Source organism: Lactuca virosa, chromosome 4 (genome assembly GCF_052849685.1).
Source record: "Lactuca virosa cultivar CGN04683 chromosome 4, Lactuca_virosa_CGN04683_v6, whole genome shotgun sequence".
NCBI lineage: Eukaryota > Viridiplantae > Streptophyta > Magnoliopsida > Asterales > Asteraceae > Lactuca > Lactuca virosa.
The window spans coordinates 77754330-77763501 of record NC_136429.1 but is presented as its reverse complement, the minus strand read 5'-3'; positions in this window follow the sequence as shown (position 1 = coordinate 77763501).

Sequence of the window (9172 nt, the reverse complement as noted above, 5' to 3'; positions counted from 1 at the left end):
GGGGTGAGGCAGGATTGAAAAAGTTGCCGGAAATTGGAAGTTGCGATGTGTCTTGAGTGTTGAGGATGTTCGCGTACAACTCATATTGTGTAAAATCTAGAGGCGGAGATGTATTTGTGTTTGGAGGAGGAGTGTTGGGGTTTTGATCCATAATGGTAGAATATGAAATTGTTTAATGATTTAAAATAAGATGAGAGAAATAATTTGGATTGTAGGTAAAAAAATAAAGTTAGATGTGTATATATAGGTGTAAAAATTAGAGTTAAAGTTGAAAAAATAAATTTGTTTTTTTTTGTTTTGTTTTTTTTTACCGTTTTTAAACAGTTCAATTTATTACCTTTTGAGAAATCTGATCCAAATGAAGTCGTTTCCACCTGTTACCACACTAACGCCTCCTAACGTAACGTCGGATAACGCCTGTCGGGGGCGGTGTAGCCGACGTTATACCGACCTTTTTTGAGTGCCACGTCGTATTAACGGGACTTCCCGTTGCCCGCTCCCACCCGTCAAAGCTAGGTGCAACATGTTATTATATGTTATCACATCTAAAATGTTCATCTTATCATCATAGTCATATTTTTGGTGTTATAACACTCAATATGGAAATAGACAACACCAAATAATATATGATAACACCTACCATTCTCTTTTTCTTATTTATTTATTTTTTTGATGTTTTTATTTTCTATTTTTCTAATTTGTTTTATTTTTTTAATTTATGTCATAATTTTTATTAAAAAAACATATAAAGTAATAAAACATAATTCACTTAAATACAAAATTAAACATACCATTTTAAAACTAAAAACGACATTACCAAAAAAAAACATTGAACAAAAGCATACGATAGTCCTAATAATTTAAAAAACTTAAAACTGATACACTATTCGTCATCCAAATATTTCCGCTCGATCTTTGCCTTCATTTTGCGGAGCAGTTGTGCTTGTCTCGGTGACATATTTTCATCGCTAGTCGTTAGAATTGCCAAATCCTTCGTCATGCGATCTTCATCGGTTTCTCAAGGAAGGAACTCCAAATGCTCACGTTGCAAGTCATATCTTTTAATCGCGATTTCGTTGTAGGCGTCAAATTTATGTTTCAGTTCCGCGTGCTTTCAAAGTCTACTTTTGCTTCCCTCAGCATGTCGTTGAGCCTGCCTCGCTTTGTCGCACACTATCGGTCGTCGAGGCGGGGAGATCTATTCGATGTCGTTGAGGTCGTCTGGTAGCTCATCTGTGTCTGCATTGAGGTCGATGTTCGTGCGTGTGTCGGAAACATCGACCGAACCCGAGCCGTGAGACCTCTTTGATTATTATTCCGGAAATGTGTCTGTTTTATTCCATTTTGGGTCGTCCTTAATCTCCCAAATATTTTTGTGCTCGAAAATGTGACCCGTCTCGACATGATATTGGTCCCTCGCCGCTCTAAAAACATCAAAATCGGTTGCATCACTTTGCTTGTGCGAGGAAAGTTTGTTGTAGATGGAATTGAACTTGATGCACTTCTTGCTTATTTGAGTCCACTTGCTACTCAACATATCGTGATTGCGATAATTTTCATCCTTCTTCAAAATAGTCGGAAATTTGCCGATCACAACTTCCTAAAAAACGACTTTTCTCCTATCGTTTCCCTTAGTTGGGTTTTTTGATGTCCCGCACCACGACACCGCCAGCGCGTATTCTTCCTCTGTAGCCCACCATGTTGGAGGTTCATCTTCCGATTGCTCCATCGCGAACGTTTTCCCTTTCTTTCTTGCGCTCCCTTTGTTGGCCTTTTTTTCCGACCCCCCTCCCCGGCTTGCAACTCGGAAACTGTTTCTTGCGTGGGTGGTGGTTGTGTGGTATTTTGTTGCATGGTAGCAAATGTGTTGAAAAGGTTTTGTAGAAGGGTTGTAGGGAATTGTGGTTGGGGTGAGGCGGAATTGAAAAAGTTTCTGGAAAATGGAAGTTGAAGTGAGCTTTGCAAGTTGACGATGTTCCTATACGCCTCATATTATGAAAAACCGAGAGGAGGGGATGTGTTTGTGTTTGGAGGCGGAGTGTTGGGGTTTTTATCATAGTGATTGAATGTGAAGTTGGTTGAGTTGTATGTAATAAGATGAGAGAAATATGTGTTGGTGCATGGAAATGCTCCACAAATAATGAGTGTTTATTAGGTTGTATTTTCCCTTTATTGTATTTATGGTGTAAATACTCTCCCTCCTATATAAAGGGAGAGTTGGTCATTTATTATGTAAGCTAGCTCATTTACTTTTCTTAGAGTTACATTTTTCTTACCATGTAATTCTAGAGAGAGAAAAAGTTGGTGGGTTCTCCCATCCAGGGAGAGTTTCTCTCCCACCATGTTCTTCATGAAATATATTATTCTCTCTTTGTTCTTAGTCTTTTCTTATGAACTCATAATATGTTCTTCGTGTTCATACTTCCAAAAACACGATTAATCTCGAGATATCCTTCTTCCGCACTCACCGTTCGTTATAAAAATGGGTCTCTACAATTGGTATCAGAGCCATAGTGGTTGCTTTTTGAAAACGGAACTCTGATTTTTCAAAGGGCCTTCTATACCACTAAAGCTCATTTCTTTAAAAAAAAATCTTCAAATGGCACAATCGTTATCTCTGAATGTTTCCAACAGTGTTGGTGGTTCTAACTGAGCCCCAATATTGGTAGCGAATGAATATCATCACTGGTCACAAAGAATGGAAAGATACTTGAGAAGACTTGGTAGAGATGTATGGCGATCCGTAGAAGAAGGACCACATGTCCCAGTCCTTACACCTGTTCAAACCGACGGCGCTACAACCAGATTAGGAGGAGGTCAACCAGTCATGAGCCGTCCCACCAAGGATGATCTCGATAAAATGGAAAATGATGATGTTGCCTTTTATGAAATCTCCTGTGGAGTTGCTCCTGACAACTTCGATATTATGATAAATTGCAAATCAGCAAAAGAGATCTGGGAAGTTCTCAAGAATTTATACGAAGGCTCAGAACAAGCATAAGACAAGAAGCTCACTACCGCACTCAACGAGTTCAACAACTTCAAAGCTCATACTAGAGAAAGTTTAGAAGACTCCTTCAAAAGGTTCAATCTGATAGTCACCAAGTTATCCAATGCGGGCACCATCCGCAGTAACCATGAAACAAACCTTCAGTTTCTTAATGGTTTGGGAAGACATCGGACTACGGCTAAGATGATATTCCAAGGCGACAGAAAGATTCACTCTTTATCACTTTACAAGCTCTATGGAGAGCTGCAAGCACAAGAATCCACCGTACTCAAAGACTGTGCTGACTTCGGAGGACCACTTGCTCTCATAGCACAAGCTCCACCGCAGTCACCTCACTCTTCCTTGTATGACACTTCACCGCAGTCATACGAAGCTGATTCAGAGTATGATGATGAAGAAGAATTTCAGAAAGCTATTGCTCTGGTTAGCCAACAGTTCAACCGTTTACCACCTCCTTCCTTCCGCAAGAATCAACAGTTCAACAAACCTCCATTCAACCGAAACTTTGATTCCCAGAATAACCATTCTCGATATCCCAAAAGTTCTCATCTACCACCGTAATCTCAAAATAATCAACCAAAGGAGGTACAACAGTCTCCTCAGACCACTGACTCCGGTACTCCCTCAGAAGACAAGACTGATGTTGTAATTTGTCACAAATGCAACAAAGAGAATCACTTTGCAAAAGATTGTAAGGCCAATGTAGTGAAAGACAGAGCATTCTACCTTAGAATGGCTCAAGAGTTGGAAGATAAGGAAAAAGCAAGGGCATACGTGGCCCATGTCAAGAGAGACCATCAGGTTTGGTCATCCGGAGACGAAGATGAAGCCATCAGCAATGTCAAAGGAAAAGGGAAAATTTGCATGCTGGCCACTGCGGATGATGATGATGGGTCTACAATGCTAAACAAGAACTACTGCTACATGGCAAATGATGGAACTCTAAGCATCGTCGAACAGGTAAAACTCATGATCTAAACTCTAAATTATAGCATGCATGACTGTCAACCCTACATAGATGATCTTAATGACACGTGTGCTGCCGTCCTTACAGACTATAACAAAGCCTTAGATGAGAAGAACATTGCGTCCCAAGAGATGTTCCACATAAGAGGACGACTGGATAACAAAAGACTTAAGATAGCTATGTTAGAGAAGGACCTAGAGTTAGAAAAAGATGCAAGAATGTTAAGTGAAACCCAATTAGAGATAACTTTGAATCAGAGAGATTTAGCTCAGAGTGAAATTGTACGCCTAAATCTCTTAATTGAAAAATTGTTTAATGAAAGTGAAGCTATTGAAAATTTGGTGAACAATGGAACCGTGGACAATACATACAATTGGGGTTGGTGAAATGGATATCCTACCGCAATGGATTCCTCACCCCGGTTCAACAAAGACAGACTGTATGTCCCTCCTGACCGAGAATTTCATTTCCCAGTCAATGACAAGACCTTTCCCGAAGATATCAAAACTCACTTCGGTAGACTGCATACTCTAAGCAATAATTGTGTCATTGAGGAAATTGTGCCTGAAGTTTCGGGTCACACATGTGATCTAATTCCTATCTGTGGCACCATCTACCCAAATTCTCAAACATCATCCGTAGTTGATGAAGAAACTGTCATTAAAGGTCCCGAAGTCTCAAAAGACTTTCCACCGCTGTCCTCAGACCGCAGTGAATCACACTGTAGCCAAAAGTTCCACAAAAGTCCCACTGCAGTCTCAACTCAGACATACTCTGCAGTAGTTAAAACGTCACTACCGCAGTCCTCAGCAAAAGGAACTGTGACTCTTCAGGTGATTCATCATGAATTACCTATAGAGAACTTTGAAGTGGGACAATGCTCTCAGATCCCAGAATCTTCAAGTTCAGATGACTCAAGCCCACGTTTTCACAATCATTCTAAGAATTCCAAGAAACCGCAGTTGAACAACAATGACTGCGGTTCACCAAAATCCTTGGCCAAAAAGGCTTTCAAAGAGGAAATTAGATCTCGAGGCACAAACAGACAATTTTTTTCAAAAAATAAGAAGCATGTCAGAATTCCAAAGTCCAAGAGTCCAGAAAAATTTGTTTTCTCACACTACATGTCAAGAAACTCTCCTACCAAGAAAACAAACAATAAGGAATGTCAAGTTTCATCAGTCATTCCTAGTTCCTCTAACAAAAATCAAAAGAGTGTGAAGTCTTTTCAAAACAATGGTTTTCAAGTGTATTCCTTGGACGACCCAAAATGGAAGGGTATCTTACCCATTCCAACACTTTTAAAGTCACATCAGAATTTCAAAAGATGGAAAGGTATTCTACCAACTCCACCAAAAAGAACTCAGAGATCTACACGTGCCAAATCTTTTCAAAAACAAACTTTTTCAAAACCCAACAACACTCATGTCAGGAGTTACCCACCTCGGACCGGTAACAAGTCCAATTCATCTTTTAAACCGCTGACCAAACATAATGTCAGATCAAAAAACAAAACCTCCTTTTGTAAATGTCAATGTAGTTGTCAGAAGGATTTATCTTATGACAAATCTAATCGGAGTCAGAAACCTCTTACTCTTTCAAAAACTCACAACACTGCAGATCTACTCAAACACCCAGGACTAGGACTAAAAATTGACAAGAGACCTGTCCCTGCAACCTCGGTCCATGCATCATTCAGAAACACATCAGTTGCCCCAGGCTCCAAACTAGTTTGGATGCCTAAACTAACCGTGTAATTCTCAGGCTTTATGCAAAGAGGAACAAGAAGATGAGTGGTTAATTGACAGTGCCTGCTCCTTGCACATGACCGGAAGGTTAGAGTACCTTCGGGATTTCAGGCCAATATGCAATGGTGGAAATGTCACATTCGGCAACAATGCGAATGGTGTCATCCGCGGTTACGGTGTTCTCACTACGGAGAACTTTTCCATTCAGAAGGTTGCTTATGTAGAAAGTCTTAAACACAATCTCATCAGTGTTGGCCAACTATGTAAAGCAGGACATCGTGTTGAATTTGATGATCAGTTTTGCTATGTAATGACAAGTGACAGAAACACATGCCTGATCAAATCCAGATCCGAAGGTACCATGTACCCTTTGGATGTCTCTCTGATCATTGGTAGACCGCAGTTGTGCTTCCTATCCAAAGCTGTATCCGAAGTCAGCTGGCTATGGCACCGCAAGCTAGCTCATCTCAACTTCAGGTACATCAACAATCTAGTCACCGGAGAACTAGTCCGCGGTCTCCCTATTCTCAAATTCAGCAACGATACTCTCTGTCCGGCTTGTGAATGTGGTAAACAATCCAAAGCAAGTCACCCTCTGATAATGGACTCTTCCATTTCTAAACCACTGGAGCTATTGCATATTGATCTTTGCGGTCCATCAACCGTAGCCAGTCTCCACCACAAGAAGTACATGCTGGTTATTGTTGATGACTATACACGCCACATGGGTCTTCTTCCTCAGACTCAAATCAGAGACACCGCAGATTTTCATCAACTTCATCAAAGAAATCGAACTTCAGATCAAGCTTCCAGTTAGACGCATCCGCAGTGACAATGGCACTGAGTTCACTAATCATCTTCTCAACAGTTTCTTGGTGTCAAAGGGCATCACTCACAACTTCTCAGCCCCATTTACACCGCAACAAAATGGAGTAGTTGAAAGAAGGAACCGCACTCTAGTAGAAGCAGCCAGATCCATGCTTAACTTCGCCCATCTTCCTCTCTACTTCTGGGCTGAAGCTGTAGCAACCGCATGCTTTGTCCAAAACCGAAGCATTGTGTGCAAACGCCTCAATAAAACACCATATGAGGGCCTTAACAACCGCAAGCCAAATGTTCGCTTTTTTCATATTTTTGGGTGTAGATGTTTCGTGATCAACAACAGAGATCAACTCAACAAGTTTGCACCGAAGTCTGATGAAGGCATATTCCTTGGTTATTCCACTAACAAGGTTGCTTATCGAGTGCTCATCAGGCGTACAAGGCTAATCATTGAAAGCTTCGATGTGAAATTTGATGATTCTCACATCCGCAACGCCCCTCCATCTACTGAAACCACTGCAATCATGGAAAACGATATTCATGCCTCTTCAGGTCCCTTGAATCTAGTTGAAGTCAATTATGACGATCTTTTCGATCCTGTTGAAACGGCGAAACTATCCGAAGTTCTTGTGTCACCCGTAGCTCAACAACAACACGCTGATGTTTCTGGACCACCTCTATCTGAAGTAGCATCTCTCAATACTTTCACCTCTCCGGTTGAGGGGGAAAGCTCTACTCCGGATCAAGCACCAACCGTCGAGGTTCCAGTACCTGATGCTGTTCAAAATCCCACCCGCAGAGAAGTATTACCATCAAACGTATCTTCGGATTCGGATGATGAAATCATAGAAAAAATTGACACTAGAATCGATCCAAGGATTATCACTCTCCCATCCGCAATCCAGGGGGAACCTTCTCAGGTTCCAGAGGAACTCCCATCAGCAATCCAGGGGGAACCTCTCCCAACTGTTCAAGAAAACTCCACTCTCGTTCCAACAAACCAAGATGACTCAGCAGGATGTTCTCAAATCCAGGGGGAACTGCCATCTCCAACCGCAGATTCTTCTGATATTCAAGATATTCCCTCTACCGTAGCTGCTGATCATCTACAGCCCCGTCTACATGTATGGACGAAGGACCACCCACCAGGTCAAATCATCGGCAACCCATCCGCAGGCATCCAAACTCGATCTTCCCAGGACCTATCTGACCACTGCCACTACGTAACATTCATGTCCTCGGTAGAGCCTAAAATGATCAAAGAAGCATTGCTTGAACCTGACTGGATAGCTGCATTGCAAGAAGAGCTAGAAGAATTTCAAAGAAACAAAGTTTGGCAGCTCGTTCCGAAGCCACGTGGTCACTCCATTGTTGGCACTAGATGGGTGTTCAAAAACAAGCTGGATGAATCTGGTGCGGTAGTCAGAAACAAGGCAAGGCTAGTTGCAAAGGGGTATAGTCAACTTGAAGGCATTGACTACGATGAAACGTATGCTCCGGTAGCACGCATGGAAGCTATCCGGATCTTCCTTGCATACGCAGCCCACAAGAACGTCAAGGTACACCAAATGGACGTTAAGAGTGCCTTTCTCAATGGGGAACTAAAAGAAGAGGTTTATCTTCTGCAACCTCCAGGTTTTGAAAATGTTGAATTCCCAGACCACTGCTACAAGCTTGAAAAAGCAGTCTACGGTCTGAAGCAAGCCCCAAGAGCATGGTATGAGACCCTTTCTGAATTCCTCGTCTCATCCGGCTACAAGAGAGGAGTGATTGACCCGACGTTATTTAGAAAAGCAAATGGTAACCACCTTATGCTTGTACAAATATATGTGGATGATATCATCTTCGGTTCGACTGATCAAGGCATGGTGGATGAATTTGCTAAGCTCATGACCAACAAGTTCAAAATGAGCATGAATAGAGAGATCAATTTCTTTCTAGGACTTCAAGTGAAACAAATTCCGCAAGGGATATTTATTCATTCATCAAGAGAAATACACCACTGAACTTTTAAAGAAATATTCCATGGACAACTGTTCTTCTGCTAAGGTCCCCATGGCCTACGGTTATAAGATCTCTGCTGATCCCGCAGGCGAATCTGTGAATCACAAGACTTATCGAGGTATCATTGGCTCTTTGATGTACCTCACCGCAAGCAGGCCAGACATTGTCTTTGCAACTGGTGTATGTGCAAGATATCAGGTGGACCCAAAAGTGTCACATATGACCGCAGCCAAACAGATACTACGGTACCTGAAAGGAAGCAAATCTCTTGGTCTATGGTACCCTGCAGGCAATGACTTCAACCTGCAAGCTTTCACAGATGCGGATCATGCCGGATGCAGATTAGACCGCAAAAGTACTTCAGGAGGATGTCAATTTTTGGGTGGAAGACTTGTCAGCTGGTCTTCAAGGAAACAAAGCTGTGTTTCTCTATCTACTACAGAAGCTGAGTATGTGGCCGCAGCCAGCTGTTGCTCTCAAGTCCTTTGGATGAAAACTCAACTAATGGACTACGGGTATAGAATGTTGCGGATACCGATCTATTGTGACTCTGAAAGTGCTATTGCTATCTCTCACAATCCAATTCAGCACTCCAAGACAAAACATATTGAACTACGGTAT